At 44.5% G+C, this 21223-nt stretch overlaps 1 protein-coding gene across 1 annotated transcript in view; it reads right to left on the bottom strand.

Moving 5' to 3' along the window:
• MOSPD1 (motile sperm domain containing 1) overlaps nt 1–1802 on the bottom strand; it is a 158820-nt gene extending 157018 nt beyond the window's left edge. Inside the window, exon 1 of the mRNA XM_069212487.1 lies at nt 1555–1802. The gene's annotated coding sequence lies outside the window, so the exon portion shown is untranslated. The remainder of the gene's footprint in view (nt 1–1554) is intronic.
• Nucleotides 1803–21223: the final 19421 nt, after the last annotated feature.

Raw genomic sequence — 21223 nt, 5'->3', positions numbered from 1 at the left:
GCCTGATAGTTCACTGAAATCGTCGCAGCCAACAACAACAACGGGCTCAGGGCTACGCTTTCTCCGCACAGACACAAACGCGTGAACGCGCCTGTCAGCGAGTCCAACCGAACAGGGGTCACCGAGGCACAGGCCCATGCAACCTACAAAGCGGCACCACGGCCATCGTGAAAGACACAACCAGTACCCCCACCAATGTACATGGGTAGTATGGCATGAGCTTCAGGGGGCGGGCGGAGTCACCAGAAATCGGGGTATAGTGCGCTGTACTATGTTTGGGTGTGGATATTGGATGAGAGACAGTTACCAAGGTGCACACTGCACAGTAATTATGGCAATGAAGGGGGAAATGTCGCGGCGATGGCGTGAAGGAAGGGCAACGGAACCAGGTCAGTGCTCTACAAAAGGGGTTAATTTGACCGGGGGGTTACCAGGCTGGGCTGTGCCATAGAGCCAGGAGAGTGTAGTGGCCACTTGCCTTGGCTGTGCTGCAACGTGAAGGGGGTGGACTTTGAGAGGACTGTGATGCACACAAGGGCTCTGCAGTACAAGAGTAGGCGGGGGAATCATGTCTCCGGTGTTCATGAGGGCCACACTGATAACGCATGTCTGCAGGGTACAGAGAGTGGGCAGAATGGCCAGGAAAGTGTTGTGAACATTGCAAAGGGCTGGAAAAGGGGGCAGCATAACCAGATTTGTGCTGTATAGCTAACGAGGGACATAGACATTAAAACGTGCTTTTCGGGAGACTGGCCAGAGCAACGAAGGAATAATGATTGTACAGTGCCATGTACAAGGGGCTGATGATTTAGGGCTCTATTTGTGTGGAAGGCGGCACAGTGAACAGGGAGGAAGAGGCCGAGATATCTGGGCAGTCCTAAAAAGGAGAGGAACAACGACTAAGCTTGTGGCATGCGAGAATAGAAGATCTGACGAGTTGTGGAGGCAATTGAGTGGCCATGCGTTATAGGAAGATTGCTGTGCTGCAGGGTATAAAGTAATAAAGGCAGTGCTATACTGAAAGGGAGAAGTGGCCACTGCGGTTCTGTACAGAAGGACACTGGCCCTGAGTGTACCCTACAGGGGGTAGACGAGCTGCATCGAAGTGCCCTGGGGTGTAGACACGAGGGCAGATGACCAGATTTGTATTTTTATTGTACAGGAATAGTCAGTGACTGGACTGTACAGCAATGAGGCAAGTGGCCAATGATGTGATCTACAAGAGGGGTGTTAGTGAACTAGACTAGGGTGTGCACAAGGAATAGAGTGACTAAGGGTTTGTTTGACGAGCACAAGAGAGATGAAGAGCCTGGTTGCATGGGAGTGGTCAGCAGGACTCGAGTGACCAGAAGGGTGCTTAACAGGATGTCAGAGTTACCAGGGCAGCGAGGGTCACGGGCGCCCGGGTGCAGCGTAAGGAACACCGTTTGAATTTGGTGTAAAGGTGGAGAGGCTTCGGCAGGCGCACAACAACAAAGCAAACAAAAGAGCAGGCGAACAGTGGAGGGAGGGGGGGATGAAGCCGCTGGCGGAAGCCGTGACTGCGGCTCTTACCTCCTGGCCGCTGCGGGGGCTGCTACTGATGCTGGGCACGAGCTCTTTGTCCTGCGCCGCTGACAGTCCGGCCCTGGGCTGCCGGGATACTGGAGGAGCAGGGAACTGGCAGGGAAGCGGCTCTGTGACGTCTGAAGCTGGCGGGGAGGAGGGGGCCGAGGCCGACGCTCCACTGTACACAAATCAGTAGCGCCGGCCTCCTCGGAGCCAGCGCTGCACCAACAGGATGTCAGGAGGAGTTCATAGCCCACAGTGGAAGCTGCACAATAACGCTTCTCGCAATGCTGCCTCCGACGGTCATTTTCAACCAGTAGAAAGCTACCTCATTTCAATAGTATCTTGTGCAAGTTTTCCAGGAACCCTGGCACGGTCTCCTGATTCATTTGTTTTCAAGTCTTTTTATGATGTACTGTCAGAGTGGGGGCGGTGGGGTTACTTTGAATAAGCGCACCATGTTGTGGTCAGACAAATCTAGGACACCGTAAGTGTCTAAATATGTCGGCAAACAATCCCAAGAAGAAACGTTTAAAGACATGGACAGGCCAGTTACATGGTTCGAGATCTGGCAGGGCCATGAAGAACCATGGGTGGGCCACTGCCAGGTTTTGTCTACTATTTTACACTGCATATTTCAAGATCTTTAAATCTAGGGGCTTGATCTTTTCTGCTCTCTCCACCTCATCCTGCCTTCTCTCTGTCTCGCCTTCCTCTTTTCTGGCTTCACGATCACCCACTACTTTCTTCCAGCTCACTCTCTTCACATCATCCTGCTCTCTCTCCACCTTATCCATCAGTTTCTGTGCTCTGTCCTTCTCTTTCTGCAGCTCACTCTCATATTTCTCTCACCTCGCCCTCCTCTTTTCGCTCCTTATCCTACTTTCTCTCTCCTGACCTCGTCACCCTGTCACTTTGTGTCAACTTAGTCTTGCTCCACTTCACCCTTTTATTTCCACAGCCTCCTTCTCTCTCCACCCACCCTTCTCTCTCTCTACCTCACGCTTCTCCCTCTCTTTTTCACCCTTCTTCCTCCTTTTTTTGTCCCTCACCCTCCTCTCACCATTGCCCACTCCCCTCTGTCCTTGTGACTCACCCTCCTCCTCTCCCTCTCACCATCCTTGTTTTTTCTCACTATCCTCCCTCCTCTTGCCTCAGCCTCCACCCTATTTCCCTTCCGTCTCTCTGCTTCACTTTCACCTCTCTCTACCTCACCCATCTCCCTTTCATCAGTTTAGGACCCGAAGGAGTAATAGCAGCATCAATGCAATTGGAGTTATGCCTCACAGAAGGATCACATTATGCAGCAGCGTTGATAACATTTGGCAGAGTAATGGAAGGCAGTATTATTTTATTATTTTGGCCTTTTTTACAAGTTAACTCTATCTGGAAAAAAGGTTTTACCTCATTAGTACCAGTTTAAAGTACAAGATTAAGCAGATGAAAAGTGACGTGTAAACCTTTGCCTAAGGCCTTCCACTCTGCAGCAACACGTGACCGTGTTTTTAGTAATTCCAGTGGCCCTGACTAAAATCCATTTCAGTCTGTCCATGTGACAAAATGAGAGGATTTGTTTAGAGAGAATAAACGTACAGGCACCAGTGCCGCAATATGAGGTGTCTGTTTTATTAGTTCCTTCTAATTATATTAGCGAGCTCTGCCTTCACTGAGCACCTCGGGGCATTGAGACCAGGCAGGACAATGACAGCACATGTGGCCAGTGCTGCCGTGGAATTGTTGCCAGTGCTTGTCTTTATATAACAAACACTAGTTCTGCTCCTCCCCATTCTGTATCAGTGTTGTGTTAGTGAAACTAGACACGTCTTTTCATTTGAGTCAAAACTTTGCTATTTTCAGTGTTTTTTTGCTTAATGTTGTGCCAGGAGCACAGTCACTGGAATTATGCAATTCTGCAGCCGCAGGGTATTTCGCATGATTAAGGATTTGCCAAATTTGTCACAAAATCCATCTTCTAATGCATACTTTGCAAATTTAAACAAAAAATGTAAAATGTTTTTAACTCAAATGGACCAAAAATTCCTAAAAACTCAGTGACGAGTGGAATTTTCTTCACAGAGGTAGACTAATCACCTTTCAGATGCCTATTTCTGTATTTTGGTGTTAAACTGATACTAACAAGGTGTAAACTTTGCCAAGACAGTGTTAAAATATAAAAATGTAAAAATAATGAAGAAATACTATCACAAAATGTGCCATTTTAAGCAGCATAATATGCCTTTTCTTGTCACATAATATTGCAGCGTAATTTGCTTTTCCTTGGTCACATTATTCCAGTGACCTTTGCAATAAGTAGTTAGGAATACCGTCACAGTAGAAAGAAAATAAAACAAACCACTATTAAGATATATATTTACCGATTGTCTGCACATTTTAAATCACTTTTCTTGAACTCCTTAACATTGTTTCTGCCAGAAAACTGTTTTAATCTCTTAAATATTGGGTCAGATTGTAGTCTGGATATAGTGGGGGTATCTCAGACACCACCAATTTACACTTGTACAGTAATAACAATCACCACAGACACTTATGGTAGCCAAAGGCATTAGGCTTTAATGGCAGTGCTGCAGTTTTATGTTACGTGTTTCATTAAGTAAAAAAACAAATAATTGTTTTCTACTTGTGAATGGGCGTTGGGTGGACCACAGGGCTATTTTGGGAGGGCCTGGCCCACCCTCTAGAACTAGTAGGAGGGCCTCTTTCATTTAGGTTCTGTCATGATTAGGGGTTTATTGCATACTCCCCGGAGTTTGCCATGCCCTGCTGCCCGGCATCCCACATAATCCTTCAGATGTTGACTATTTTAATTTTGAAGTTCTTTATATAACACAGATCACATCAATATCGATGACAGTGATTTTAAATGAAGAGGGGATATATACATCCAAACATTTAAAACAGCATGGTCAGCAGTGTATAATACACATGTACTCTGTTACTCATCTTTGCATTCATGCACCCAATTCAGCTAGTTACACAACCACATTAAAATACACACGTAAACTCAACAAAATATGCAAGAGAAAAGAATACAATTAAAAAAAAGAAAACATGCTAAACATGGTGGGCATGCGTTTGCAATAGCAAAATGGAATCAACATATTGGGCATCTTTGAATGGTAAAATAAGGATCAGTCCAAGACATTCACCTGGTTAAAAGGCAGTGGCCAGCAAGATGTGACGCACTGCAGAGGCATTAAGTTCTGTGGAGCTGTGTTATGCTCTACAGTAAAAATAAAAACAAAGAAAAGTATAATGAAAAAAAAGAGGACCTATAAAAGGAGAAAATGAAAAACGTAAGTACTAGTCCTGGTAGTGAAGCATATTCATTTTCACGGGGATCTGCATGTTGTTAGACAGATGCCCTCAGAGGGAACGAGAACCAGTAGCTGAACTGGATTAACCCACTGCTTCATGCTTTGTGCTATCATGGATGGAAGCCGAGTGTAAATGCCACTTACAAAGAACAACGGCCGGATGTATGTGCATTTAAATATAAGAGTATTTTTGTAAACAATATTTAGGATACACTGTACGCCAGATGATATTTTTATGTACAACTTCACTATATTATGTGAATTTCCTAACAGATTGCACTGAGTACAGCTGAAGGGATGCCCACGATTGAGCCCAGGGTGTCAGAGGAGGGGTTTGTTTTTTTACGATAGTTCATTTAACTATTTCAGAGCAAGTGGACACAGATAGGCTAGTTTACCATAAAGAGAAAATAGAAACTCATTGGATAAGAAGACAAAATTAACTTGTGGATTTTGAATGTCATAGGTCTGAGTAGTCTTCTGATGCGAATGAGAGTGGGTTACGGTGAGTGGGAGGATTTACCGATGCTGGCGGATGGCTTTTTCTTTGTCTGGTCCTCGAGAACAGCGTGGTACCTCAGGGAGAGAAAAACGAAAATCAGAAAAGCGACATACACAGAGAGAAAGGACAGGGAGTAGACGTGAGAGAAAGGATAAAGATGGAATTTTCTTCTGGATTTTTCCAGGATGCCGCACAAGGCCAGGAGCAGAGGACCTGGAGAGCGAGTCCTGAAAGGAAGGAGAAAGCAAAAGAAGACTGCAGAGAGGAGGCAACAGAGGGGCACATCACCACGAGAAGATATTCCAGACACCTGGCGTGAAACTTGAAAGTGAGCGCCATGAGAGACCTGACATGGCAAGCTGGCAGTATGTGACAGACTCGGCAGGAGGCAAGGCTCTTTAAATCTGAATGTCTCCCAGTCTGTGTCCAGACCACACCCTCACTCAGCTCAAGCCACGTTCCCAGAGGGACATGGCTTGCACAAATAGGCACCTGATTATGAGGTTGGTCCCACAGGGTAGCAAAGGGGACAACAAGAGAGTGATAAAGAAATCCGACAAATGGGGATGGGCACTTTTAAGTGCACTATCGGAACCACAAATGGGGAAATGGGAAGAAAATCAGCACAAGTTCTGCACAAATAAAAGGAATGGGGCATAAACACCGTTATTGCACATATATTGGACGGAGCACAAGAAAATAAACTACCAAGGAGAGGAAGCAGCACAAAAAGGACAAGACAGGAAGAGAGAATAAAACAGCCTTCTAGGCATCTAAAGGAGATGAGGCATATTATCAGAGAAAATAGAAGTGGAATTGCACAACAGACTAAAGTGCCTGTAAGGGAATGCCTTTTAGCATGATCACCCCCAGGATTCGGACTAGTGAGGCTGGTTTGTTGACTGACAGTGCACCGAGGCTGCCTAATCAGAACTCAGTGCCAGTGTTCTAACCCCTTACAAAATGTATGTTGAATTAGTTACCCCCAATTGGCATAAGTTGACTTATAAGCTCACGTTCACATTCAAAATAAGCTTTAATCTTGTCAAAAGATAAAACCAGGTTGAATTCATTCATAATTCCATTTAAAAGTGAGCCTTGGTGGGAATGTTCCATATGCAGGCCAGCACGTAAAGACATGCAACTATTGGCATGATCCCCTTCCACCCTGGGATCCCCGAATTGGTAAACATTAAAATTGATAACCATTATTAAATTAGCCCTGTACTGTTTAGTCCCACTCATGCTTCTCAAGAAGAAGCCCAGCATCTGTATGTTACAGACATCAAATAGGGGAAGCTTAGCATTATAAAAATTCAGCAGCAACACCTTAGGAATACCAGACAAATAAAATGACAGTGCCTGATGGGTTGAGGTGTTGTGTAGCCATTTTAGTTATAGCTCCATGCACGTTAGTTTAACACACTAGGCCGCTGTGCACTTTGACCTAGACATATTTTATTCGGCTTCGCATTGTTATTTTTACACTAACCAGTTTTAAGGTTTGTTTTATTTTCATCTATCTAATTGTTTCCGCTTAGCCCAGCACTGTGTTCTCAAACAAAAAATTCTTGATCACTTTGTGCTTCAGTCATGGCTACAGTTTGGTCCATTGCCGGTGAACTTAGTAGAAGTTTAGTCTCCAACATTCGTAGAAAATACACATCCTTACGTAGGGACATTTTCTTAGAACATCAGCTGTGTTATTATAAAAACACTTCTTAATCCTGTAGCAACGAACGTGAGTCTGGTAGGTTTGAAGCATTTATTCTTAGTCCATGTAAGAGCCCCGCACACCATGAAACGTCTCGTCTCGGCCTCAGCTCCAACTGCCGATCAGGAGAGTTCCCATTTAGAACCTTATTCATAACATTCCAGATTAGCCCATTACTACACATCTTCCCTCTGAAACATTTCTTTTTTTTATACATGTAAATATAATACAAACACAGTAATTCTACTAAAAATAATACATTTCAGTACAACAACTTGTAACGCTATTAATGATAACACATTTCACTACAACTCGTAACGCTATTAATAAGTCACTCAATATAAACTCTAGCGTTATCAATGTACAAAATCTCTCAATTTCATTGGTGTTCTGATAAGTCACTCAATATAAACTCGAGTTTATATTACTCTAACTAATAAACTCTAGCATTATCAATGTACAAAATCTCTCAATTTCATTGGTGTTCTGATATTCCTTCCAAACCTTCTCATCCTGCCTCCTGAATTAATACCTCTGTTCTCACTCTCAGTTCTCGCTTCATTCTCCATTCTTGCTTCACATCTCCCCACTTCTCTTCCAATAATATTTCCTTCCCAAGTATCATTCATCCAATCATAATTCCTCAATCTACCCCCATCACACGCATTCTTACATTTAGCCAAACAACTCAGATGCCACACCTTCCCATCACTCAATCGAGCCGAATCACAAAATAACTTGGTAACTTTCAATGGTTCACTGAACCTACTTTTTCCTTTACGTACTTTACACTTTTTTTAAACCCTTACCCACTCTCCAACCTTCACGGGCACCAATTTCACATTCTGTTTCCGGTCATAATTCATCTTATGCATCCTTTTTGCCTCCAATAATTTTTTTTTTACATTTTCCACAGACCATTCTGAAACTTTTCCTTCCCGAATCCATGCACCCTCCTTACTCACGGGTTCCCTACCTCTCATAATAACAAATGGACTCTTTTTTTTTATAAAGAGTTTTTTATTTATTTTAGAAATGAACAATAAATTGCAAAAACACAATGAAGATGCATTGTAACAGTGAATACAAACACAAATACCAATACCCTAACACCTTCTGAGATATGTATCTGTCATTTCCTTCTTGCTCGTCCCTGTTTCTGGTCCCTGTATGCTCTATGAAATCTGATATTGCAATTAGAGTTTGAGTTTGAGTTTGGTCCCACCTCTACAGCCCCGGATTGGTAACCCCTATGTTCATGGTTTTAGAGGGGACCTGCTCACTCGTTGTCTCGTGTGGTGTGAGTGTGTCCCTCAACCGTAGCAGAGCTGGGATTGCAGGTAGTAGAGCCCCTCGCCCCTTGGGTGATTTTGGTTTAGGGGAGTTGCTTGGAGAGTTCTGCTGTCCTAGGTAGGTCAAGTGGTCAGTAGACTTACCCACGGTCCCCATACTCTAGCGTATTTGTCAGGGCATCCTCTCGCCTCGTATACTAGTTTTTCGCACCCTGCGCACCAATCAACACCTCGTCTCCATTTGGTGAGGGGCATCGCTTTTGTAGCCTTCCATTTTGACATAATATCTCTTTTTGCCACAAGGCAGGCCACTCCCAGGAATGTTCGATTCGCCCTATTTAGCCCTATCTCGCCTAGGGCCCCTAGTAGGAGTGGTGTCGGGGAAATCTCTACTGTTGATTGCAGTACCTCGGAGACCTCTCCCATAATTGACCTCCAATACGACTCTATAATTGGGCAAGCCCAGCCCAATATGAAAAAAGTCGGCTCTTGGTTGGGAACAATGGGGGCACTCGTCTGTGGGTCGAAGATTGGCCCGATGGAGTCTCTTAGGTGTAAGGTAGGCTGCGTGTAGGTAAAGGGTTTGCAACAACTGGAATCGTGTGGATATAGCTAGTGTTCGAGGGGCCATCAAAGCTTCTCTCCATTCCATGTCTTCCATTGGACCCACCCAGCCCTCCCATTTCTGGCGAAGCTCCTCAAGGGGGGGGGTGTGTTGGTAAGGATAGAACAGTAGATCTGGGAGATTCCTCCTTTGTTTAGGTATCCCATCATGACCCTTGCTTCTAGTGGACTATACTCTGGGATGTCGTCCCCAGGCCGTACGTGTACTAACAGGGCGTGTCTGAGCTGTAGGTATTTGTGAAATTGGGTGTTATTTAAGGAGTGTGTTTTCTGAAGCTCCTCAAATGACCGGATTTGTGAATCGCCCCACATGTCGCCAAGTGTGGATATCCCAATAATGTCCCATTTCCGTAACCCCTCTAGCGCGGAGATCTCCCCCCCAACCACTTCCCCTGCCAAAGAGGCGTCTATAGTGTTAGACGTGACCACCACCCCGTAGCCCTTTGTGCTGCCCGCCAACCCGTGAGAACCAGCCTGGTCACTTTGTGGATGGTTTGCGGGATCACGCTCCCGTATAGAGCATTGAAGACCCCATTGTAGCCCAGCGTTTGGAGTTCTAGTCTGTACGCGGGGCCAGTCCACCCTCCAGATAGCCAGTCGTTAATCACTAGTAGGTGCATAGCCAAATAGTAAAAGTATATGTTGGACATGCCCAGTCCCCCTTCGTAAATGTCTCTTTGACATGTAAGAAAGGAGAGTTTGGGGCGGGACCCTTGCCATAGGAATTGCCGCGCCATAGTCTCAATTTCGTTGAACCATTTCCATGGGGTTGGGTATGGAAAGTTCTGCAGTAGGTATAGGAATCTGGGGAGTATCATCATTTTATATAATGCTATTCTCCACAGTGTGTTAAGTGGAAGATTCTGCCAGCGTTGGAGATCTTTTTTGGACTTCTTAAGAAGCGGTGTGACATTTAGTTCCCATGTTAGTGCGGGGAGCAGAGTTATGTAAACCCCCAAGTATTTAAAACTGTTGCGGCAGATTGGGATGCTTTTTTGCCAGCTTATACAGTCCCTAGAGGGGTGTAGAGGGATCAGTAGGGATTTTCTGGGGTTAAGTGTTAGTCCGGAGGCCTGCGAGAAGAGGTCCGTGAGTTCTAAGACACGTGGGCCACTCTCTCCTGGGTTGGATAGATAAAGGAGGACATCGTCCGCGTACAGTGCTACCCGGTCTTCTGGGCCTGTGGGCCATGTCCAACCTGTTACCAGTGGGTCTTCTCTCAGCAGTTTGGCCAGTGGTTCAATCGCGAGGGCAAAGAGTAGCGGTGATAGCGGGCATCCTTGACGGGTCCCACGACGGATGGGGAATGGATCGGAGGTCACCCCGTTTACCTGGACACGAGCGGTTGGGTTAGAGTAAAGCAGTTTTACAAGACCCCGAAATTTGGGTCCAAATCCGTTCTTTATTAGAACGTGCTCTAGATATGACCAGTCCACTGTGTCAAAGGCTTTTTCAAAGTCTATCAGAAGAAGGGCGAGGGGGGACCCGGTCAAGGTGCCGCGTTGGGCCAGGGCGACGTGCAGTCTCCTAATGCAGTGCCTGGTGCTGCAAGAAGGAATGAAGCCACACTGGTCTGGGTGTACCAGTGAGGGAAGCACTACCTTTAGTCTGGCAGCAAGTATTGTTGAGAGTACCTTAATCTCGGCGTTCAGCAGGGTGATAGGCCTGTAAGCCGAGCGGTCCCGCGATGGCGGTTGGGTCTTTGGGATCACCACTATTGTGGCTTGATCTAATCCGGTGGGGAACCGGCCGATCCTCTCCGCTTCGTCCAACATGTTGAGCAGGTGGGGGCTTAGAATGTCCCCGCACCTACTATAGAGCTCAGACGGGAAGCCGTCTGGACCGGGTGTTTTTCCTGGTGCCAGTCCGGATATGGCTGTTGTGATTTCGGCCAGGGTAATGACCTCGTCCAGGATCTCCCTAGTCGCACGTGGGATTGTGGGGAGGGTCATGTCGTCTAGTAGGGGAGTATCCCTTTCAGCTAGTGGGCAGGGGCGCGCCGCATATAAGTGAGCGTAGTGTGAGGCAAAGCTCTCAGCGATTTCACTGGGAGTCCTCGCGACCGAGCCCGCCTCGTCCGTGACCTCGGAGATAATTCTGTCGGCTAGTGGGCGCGAGGGCAGCCAGTTCAGGAGTTTGCCATTCTTATCGCCCCATCCATACATGCGAGCCGCCGACGCCCTCCAGGTGTGTTTTGCAGCCTCGAGCGCCAACTGCTTTATCTCCTCCCTAATCATTGTTAGACGTCTTAAGGTGGATGCTGATGTGGCGGTAGTCTCAGACTGCTCCAGGGCTAAGGCCTTGGACTCAAGGGCTGTCACCTGCAGGTCTCGCGCTCGTTCGCGGGCGCGTACGCGGTGCTTGGCATAGCCTCTAAGCATGGCTTTACATGCTGCCCAAACTGTGCCCGGGGAGTGGACAGACCCCAGATTTTGATCGAAGTATTGGGTAAGGTGATCCCTAATATTGAGGGTGTACTCCTTATTCTGCAGGTACCACGCGTTTAGGCGCCACATCGGACGCTGGTTCGGGGCTTTGTCTCCCAGGCGTATCCGCACTGGGGAATGGTCTGAGACTCCTCGAGGTAATATCTCTGCGCCAGTGACTTTAGAGATGTCTAGAGCAGGCACAAACACGAGGTCGATTCTTGCCTGGGAATGGTGGGCTGCTGAGGTGTGTGTGTATTGTTGGGCTCTGGGGTGCCATGTCCTCCATACCTCGCATAGTCCCAGTCCCGATGTCCATCCGTTTAGGTTGGTTGCTCTCCCGGTTCGGGTGGAGGAAATAGGTCCGGATACGTCTAATTTAGGGTCTAGGACAGCGTTAAAGTCCCCACCGATAAACATGAGTCCCTGCGGGAGGCCTATGAGTGTCCTGCAGAGAGTTAGTAGGAAGGCATCGAAGCCGGCCTGAGGGCATATACACATACGAAATTGGCCGGAGACCCGAACAAATGGACTCTTACCAGTACTGCCACTGGGTGTTATCCTGTACGCCCAAATCATTTTGAATATTTATTTTTCCTAATTCAATCCACTACTAACTGCCATTTGTATCGTACTTTTGACTACATGTTTAAACCGCTCAATTAAACCATTGCCTTCTGGATGATATACAGAAGTTAATTTGTGAACGATACCATTCCTTTGTAGAAATTTTTTGAAAGTATCAGCGATAAATTGAGGACCATTATCAGAGATCACACACCTTGGTAAACCTTCCTTCATAAACAACTTATCCAGAAACCCCACGACACCCTCACTCTGCACGTTATCTGTGATTTTCACCTCTGGCCATTTAGAAAAGTGATCCATTGCTACAATAACATATTCTTTTCGCCCCCTGTACATTTTCAACCGGTCCCATAATATCAATATCAATTTTTCCAGTGGCGTATTTGGGCAAGACACAGGAATCAACGGCAGATTAAAAGTCTTTCGTGTCTTATCTGCATTCTCACACAGGACGCACTCTCCTTCTAGTCTCTCCACCTCAACATCCAAACCTGGCCACCAGTACATGTTCTTCAGTCTCGCCTTGGTCTTGGAAATAGCTAAATGCCCTTCATGGCATCCTCCCACTATTTTTGCACGTAACAACTTTGGAGGAACAAACCTGTCACACCTCAAGAGTATATTTTGCTCTTCACTGAGTTCATTACGAACTTCCCAAAAACTCCGTTCAGATTGACTGAGGATTGTTTTGTTCGGCCACCCTGAACACACATAGGTCAATACATTCTGTAATTCATTGTCAGCCTCCATGGCACTTTTCCATTCTACCCTGTTGACTCCATCCTGTCCTTCATCAAATAGCAAAGCAACTTGCTCATCCTCCACAAACTTTTGATCACATTCTTTCCTAGGATCGCAAGGTAACGGTAACCGACTTAAAAAATCAGCTACGCTATTCTTTGCACCAGGTATGTACTGTACTTCGTAATTGAAATCCAATACTTTCACAGACATCCCAGCCAGTCTCGGAGAAGCATTTTGTAGCCCCTTGCTAGTAAGAACTTTCGTCAAAGGTTTGTGATCGGTTCTCACAATCACTCTCAGTCCCCATATGTATTGCCTGAAATGTACTAAACTCCATGAACACGCTAACATCTCTTTTTCTATTACAGAATATTTTACCTCTGCATCCGTCAATGATCTTGAAACGAAACCAACGATCGATTCTTCATTCTCATAATTTTTTCAAGATAAAGCCGCTCCTATCCCTTTAGCACGGGCATCGGTAGTGACAATAGTTTTACTTAAAGGTTCAAAACCCTTCAGGAAAGGAGCCTTACTAATCTCAACCTTCAGTTTATCAAATTCCTCCTGACAATCCCTGGACCACACAAATTTAACTCTGGTTTTCAGTAACTGTCTAATGGCAAAAGTTTTTTCTGATTTTTTTTAATGAATTTCGAAACAAACTCCACCAAACCCAAAAAGGCTCACACTTCGTCCTTATTATGTGGAACAGGTGCCATCATGACAGCTTTCACCAATTCTTCCTTTGGTTTTATGCCATCTTCACTAATCTCACGACCGAGATACTTAACGCTTCTGCAAGCAATTTTGCATTTGTCAAACTCTACGGTCAAACCTTTAGTTTCAAACACATCCAATACCATATGTAACCGCTCATCATGTTCTTTTTTAGTTTTTCCCATTATCAAAACTTCATCTTGAAAGAACATGACACCACTTATACCAGATAATAAGTCACTCATAATTCTTTGAAACATTGCAGCTGCAGAAGCTAGTCCGAAAGGTACCCTCGTGAATTGATAACAACCGAATGGTGTTCTGAAAGTTGTTAATTTCTTGCTTTCAGGATCCAACTTAATTTGATGATATGCAGATTTCAAGTCAAGGGTAGAGAACCAACTCATACCCTTCGTGCATGCAAACATTTCATTTATCTTTGGTAAGGGGTACTGATCAATTATTATACTCTCATTCAAACTCCTCAAGTCAACACACAATCTGACCTTTCCATTTGTACGTTTTACTACAACCAAAGGAGAAATCCACTCAGCTGACTCTACATGCTCGAGTATACCCACATTCGTCAGCTGCTTGAGTTCACACAAAACTTCTTTTCTTATAGAGAAGGGTACATATCGGACCTTATGAACTATAGGCTTGACATCATTTCTCAATACTATCTTATGACTAAAGTCAGTCAAACAACCAACTTTACCAGAAAAAACTTTGGAATACTTGTGTAAAATTTCTTCGCTATCAACAATAGTTTCCGTAGACAACACCGGTTCAGAACCATTTGGGTTAAGACTTATACCTAATTTTCCTTGATCTTCCCAACCCAAAACTGAAGGACCTTTTTCTGAAATATACAATTTGCACATTGCACTTTTTCCTTTAAATTCAAATTCCATGTGTTTGAACCCTAGAAAATTAATTCTTTCCCCAGTATAACTTTTCGCTTTTACGTCTGTTTTATCTAACATGTCTTCATATGTTTCTTTGAATTTTTCTATCCAAATCTTTTTTTCAATAATGGAGAAAGGCGAACCAGAATCAACCGTTACTTTAACTCCAATCCCACCCATGAACAGTTCGCAAACGGGTTTTCTATTCGTTCCCTGTTCAATATCAAGTAAATCATATTCTATGCAAAAGATTCCATTCTCATCATCCTTATCCTCCTGATATTCCGAATCACTCTCTTCTTCGATATAATTTACATTTCCCTTTTTGGATCTTTTGCAAACTCTTGCAAAATGCCCCATGCGACCACATAATGAACATTTCTGATTTTTTGCAGGACACTTCTTATTATCAGCAAAGTGATCAGCACCTCCACATCTATAGCATATTTGAGACCATACTGATCTTGTTGTTCTCTCTGCTTGTAGTGAACAGCCTTCATGTCGTTTTTGCAGCTAGGTTTTTCTTTGGTGATCAAAACCTGTTTAGTGTCTTTCATATCCTCTTCAATGGCTTTGACGCATTTCCCAGTAAGTTCTGCTTTTTTAACTAGCGATATCACTTCTTTCAACGGTGCTTCACAATTTACCCACAATTTATCTTGAATGTTAGGGTTACTTGTGTGCATCACTATTTGATCACAAATTAATTCTTCTTGTAATCCTCCATACCTGCATGTTTTCGATAAAATCATGAGAGCTGCTACATACTCTTCAACAGATTCAGATTTAGACTGTTTCCTCTGAAAAAATTTAAATCTGTCCACCGCTACACAAACTGTCGGTGAGAAATGAATGTCTAAATCCTCTAACGCTTGCGTAAACACGTCTCCACTTTCTGCATCACTCCTTGTTTTTTTTTCCATTTCATTGTACAGTTTCAAACCACCAGGACCAATGCAATGCAGTAATATATATATTTTTTTTTCGGCAGAAAATTCATCTTCTTAAAAAGTGTCTAAATAATTGCAAAAATATTCTTTCCATTCTTGCCATCTCATGACAGGTTCCCCTTTAGCCTGAAGAAAATGTTGAGGTGCATGTAAATTTAAAGAAGCCATTGTTTCATTTTTCTTTATTATTATTTTATTTTTTTAATTATTATTATTATTAACTGCTCCTTGTAATTATTAACTGCTCCTCTGATGCTCTGTTCTACTTGTCGCCACACATCACAGATCTGTTGTTTGAGGGCTTTTCCTCTAATCTCTTGATAGCGCGTGTGACGTCAACACACGTGTTATGAACACCTTGAGAGTCTTTCTTGTAAAATCCTGGCCGATCACGTAGCGTCGACACGCACGTTGCAATACGTGCCTGCGTGCCTTCAATCCTCGTGCGTTCCTGCGTGCCTTTAATCCTCGTGCACGGGACGCGCTTAACAGGTACCGGACGGCGCCGCGAAGAAAGTGTAACAGGCACAAGACGGGCTTAACAGGTACCGGATGGTGCCGCGAGGAAGGTGTAACAGCCACTGGACGGCGCCGCGAAGAAAGTGCAGATCATAGCACCTACCGGTATCCAGCATCGGACATAGGACCCCCAAAAAACACGTAAGTTCTCCAGGGTTCCAAAACTCGAGAGCCGTTTAGACGAAGAAAACTGCTATCAGCGCAATCAAAACGAAGCAGCAGGGTGGTGTGGGGCCTGTCCTACTCCTTGTCGCCAAAATCCTGTAGTAACGAACAGTCTGGTAGGTTTGAAGCATTTATTATTAGTCCATGTAAGAGCCCCGCACACCATGAAACGGTCTCAGCTTCAACTGCTGATCAGGAGAGTTCCCATTTAGAACCTTATTCATAACATTCCAGATTAGCCCATTACTACAAATCCCATTACACGTTAAGAGGGATATTCCAGCCAGGGAACCACGACTGTATGCTGATTGCTGAATGCTTCGCTGCAGATGCTAACGCAGACTACAGGCCTTTGCTCAGGTATGAGGGTTGATGTCCTCCCGGGGGAACCTGAAAGGCAGAATGAGAGTTTAACATGCTGTGCAAAGATTATGACTTAGATAGGAAATAGTCCATAAATCCTAGTGACAATATGATAGCGTTATTCTTATGCTTCACTCTCCTCGTCACCATTTTAATATTGTCATGTTGTGTCGTCCTGGTTATTGCAGCTCACACTTTGCTATCTAAAATGCAGTTGTTTTATTAAACCATTCATTAAAACTCATACTGCTTCTTATTGTCATTTATATATGAGACCGAATTATGAATGAGAGAACCGGATGCGACCTGAGTGACCATGACTTCCCTGAAAAGTATAGTATGTCATGCGCTCGGCTGCCCAGTCATCCCTATCTCTTGGTAGAGATGAGGCACTACTAGTTAGACGGAGCAAAACCCGGATTTAGAGCTAGAGGTGTCACCCGCAGTGGGTCAGACTCAGTCTCCCACACTGTGGACGATCTTGCTGCTCAAAATCCAGTAGTCTCATTAGAATAATGAGAGCCTACGCGACATGGCGCCGCCAACGTTTGGTCAGGTTCTAATTATCTCTGTCTCATTACATATAATGACACCTCAATGCCGTATGCGGAGACGTCCGTGGTGCTGAGGATTTCCACCACAGCTGTGTAGGTAATCCTACTACAACTGGCGGTTGATCAAGCTTGAACTGTAAAAGAAAACCCCATTTTGGTGAGCCTTCTCTGAAATCATAGTGTTACTAACCTGGCGAATCCCCAACAGGTACAAATAGTTGTTAATATGAGACAACCTCTAACAGCACACTTACTAGCAAATGACTTAACGGTCCAGGGAGGTCCAGTCACATTCGTGGTGGACACCCATGCAGCTTATAGAACAGAACTTTTTTACTATTGGGTCACATTTCCAGCAGTTGATGAGAACACAAATACATTTCATCAATATGCAGCCGCGAATGCGCCTGGACAATACAGAGCGTACGCACATTTAGAGATACCTCTATCTTATCAAGAACATAATAATTGGCTTGATGGTGCCCTACCCCACACAATATTACCTGTAAGGTTAGGTCCACTAAGTGATGATGGTCCTACCTGGCCTTTGTTGGCCACCTATACACCAAATCCTGCGGTAGCAAACTTAGCAGTAGCTGAGGTTTATCACTTATATATTGATTTAATAGCAATATATAAACCATTAGTACAATTTGTGATGCAAACACTAAATACAAACCCAGCACATGCTGCTCCAGCACATCCACATGCAGTAACGCCAGGTATAAATCCTGCGACTTTACATTCGATTATGGGTAAAGTACCCGCCAAACGAGAAGAAACTCCGTTTTGGTTAGCACAGAAAATTAATACGCTGGAGGCAGTATTTCCCCATACGGGACCTCAGGATAAACATAGAATTTTAACGATGTGATTGCCCTTTGCGATGGTCCCTACAGTAGAAAACCGTAATACCTGGGGCACGGTATTTGCTGCGCTCTACACAACCGCACACGGTACACCAACACTTGCCAATTTACCAGAAGTGCTGAAACAAATTCAAGATGAATATGGGGCTGCCCCGGCCCTAGATTTGGGGATGCAATTGATGGGGAATTTTGCCACAGTATCCTCAATCATTTTAAGTAACCTTAAAGGGGAAGCAGTCACGCTTGCAGTGCGCATGCAGCTTTGTGACGTTCCACAACAGGATCAAGAACGAGAGCTGCCTAAAATAATAGCAGAGACCTATTCAAGTACTGGTCGAGATAGCTTAGGGGCCAGACCACAAAAACCTCAATTTCAGGGTAAATCAAACAAAGAAACCCTAAAGCAAGCACCTGAGGGTAATAAGAAACGCTGGGATAAAAAGCAACAAACTCCTAAGAAAGAGAGGGGAGAATCTCCGCGTATGGAGACCCCACAAAATAGGTATAATCTCAGAAATAAAGATAATATAAAAATGCCTGATAGATATCAATATACTGATACACGCCAATCTCGTTCCTTTCAGGACTCATCGGAAAAAAGAAAGGAGAGAGGTGGGCAATCAGAGCGAAGGACAGAGTACGTGAAACCGAGACAGGAATCACAACGCTCTTCGGAGGTTTCTGTTAAAAAGGAAGAGAAACCCGCCCAACAAAAACAACAATTTAAAAAGAAAAAAGTGGCAGCAGTCGCAGTCCGACATGCCACACAGGAAGAGGGTCCTCTTCAATCAAGAACAAGAACTGGGCTCTAGCCTTGCTAGACAGCGCGGCAGAGGTCACAATAGTTTGCCGGAATCTTCTAGAGCATCTGGAGGTGAAAGCAACTGATGACTTTATACAAGTAGAAACTACGGACATGTGTTTCTCCATGCCTGATAGGGTGTACAAAGTAACGCTACAGTTAGAAGGAGACATTGAACGCACAATAGACGCAATCTTTTGGGATCGCATAGTAAAAGTATATGATGTCTTGTTGGCCGAACAAGGTTGGCCGCCTGACTTTGTCCGTACCTGCCCATATGGAGAAGATGTCATTAAGCCCTCCTTCTCGCCCCTTGTTCCAGAGCAACTCGCTGAATCCTAGTCCATTGAATGGGCTCTAGCACAAGCACCTGCATTATACAGAAATCACGTAGGATGGGATAAATAATCCCCCTACCATGTAATTCCAATTAAAAGTGAACCTCAGCCACAACCGCAGTATCCTATGAAACATGAACCAAAGCACCAGTGAGAGAAATACTCACGCAATTAGAGTACCAGGGTGTGATTGAACCCTGTGTCTTACCAATGAATAACCCATTATTCCCAGTAGCTAAACCAGACCATTCATACAGAATAGTCTTAGACTACAGACATTTAAACAGTCATACACGTACCTATGCTATCCATAATTCGCATAGCACAGCACTAATGAGCAATATAGTGCGTAAAAAATACAAAACAACACTCAACATTTCCAATGGGTTTTTCTGCCAGAATATAGCGCCTGAGAGTAGAGACTTAACAAGTTTCAGCGCACTAGGCTCTCAGAAAAAATTCTGTTGTTTACCTCAGGGGTATAAGAACAGCCCAGGACTGTTTGCGGCTCGTGTCACTGCTATTTTGCACGAGATCGACCCTGAAGCATTGTCCTATATAGACAATATATATCTCATGGATGATGAACTACTACAACATTTAAGACGGGTAGCCCACATTGTTGTAGGGTTTGCTGAATTTGACTACAAATTCAACTTCAAAAAAGAAAAATTCCTTCCTCAGCGTCCTGTTCCTAGGATGTGAGCTGTCAAGTGAAGGGAAGAGCCTAGCGCCACAATTCTTAGAGAAGTGCGCACAGTTACAACCACCGAATATGATTAAAAAACTCCAATCATTATTGGGCTTCTTAAATTTTGGCAGAACCTACATTCCAGATTATGCTACACGCATAAAACCTTTATATGACTTAATATGTCCCGATTTTTCAAGTAAATTCTGGACAATTGAACATACACTCATTCTTCTGGAATTGCAGACAGACATGCTTGCAGCACAACATTTACACACAAGGGACAACAAAACACATTTGATCATCAGAGTAATAGATGGGGCCATCGGTTTCACCTATGTGACATTTACTGAAGGTGAAACAGTCCCGATAGCATACAAATCTCATTTGTACACAGCACCAGAACAACGCTTTGCTCCGAGAGAAAAAATACTCACTGCTGTACAGATGGCTGTCATTAAAGAAAGACCTCTTGCCCAAGGAGTACGCATTATTGTTGTTTCTCCAATTCCAGCCTTAGAGGCTGTTACAAAAGCTAGCGTTCCAAACGCAAAAGCATTACATCCACGTTGGATACAATGGGCTACGTCTCTGACAGCCACTGATGTAGACTACATTTTTGACCCAAAGCTACAAACTCAGGAATTCCTACAATATGAAGTAGAATATCCAGTTCCAGCAAATACTTTGTCTATTGATCAGTATCATAGAGTCATGTACACCGATGGCTGTGCACAACCTGCAATTGGAACTAAACATCAATATTCTGCTGTTTGCGCAGTCGTAAGTGGCTATATGGAGGGCGATTAATTTTGTCCTCTACATACCTTTACACAGACCCTAGGGGATTGTACAGCATAATTGGCTGAGCTAAAAGCTCTGCTGATGGCACTGGAACACACGGATCCTGCACAGCTTACGCTGATTGTTTATGATTCATATTACTGTGTCCAGTCCTTTAATGAATACCTGCATTATTGGCGCCAGAATGGGTTCAGAGATTCCAAAGGCAACAACATTAAACACAGACTACTGTGGGGGAAAGTAGCTGACCTGAAAGAGACGCTACCGAATGTCCATGTTGTACACACACTTGGACACCAGCGCGTTGGAATAGACATTGCTGGAAATACACTGGCTGATGAAGCCGCAAAGTCAGCAGTGGCTGTGGCCGCTGTAGCTGCAGTGACTCATTTGAGTTCAAAACTAGACGCAGACATTTGGGCTGCCGTGACAGCTACAGCTGATGGTACACCTCATCCTAAAGGATTTCCTAACAAATATCACTATTGTATCGGAGGTATGCTGAACGCTGAGGTTAAGATACCAGGCGTAGGTGAACGAGACATCCCAAAGACATAAGATCACAATTGATTAAAGCAGCGGATGAGGGGGTGGCGTCTGCCCATGCTGGTGTGGCGGCTACAATTTCGATCTTGCAGGCCCGTTATTGGTGGCCAGGTCTCTACAAAGAGACTAAGTAGCATGTCCTTTGTTGTGACATCTGTCAACAAATCAAAGTTTCCACTGCCAAGCGCCCGCCGCAGACACCCCTCTTAATTTCAAACAAA

Source organism: Pleurodeles waltl, chromosome 2_1, assembly GCF_031143425.1.
Source record: "Pleurodeles waltl isolate 20211129_DDA chromosome 2_1, aPleWal1.hap1.20221129, whole genome shotgun sequence".
NCBI classification, from domain to species: Eukaryota; Metazoa; Chordata; class Amphibia; order Caudata; family Salamandridae; genus Pleurodeles; species Pleurodeles waltl.
Note: the sequence above shows the minus strand (reverse complement) of the source record. Positions and strands in the feature narration are given on the sequence as shown.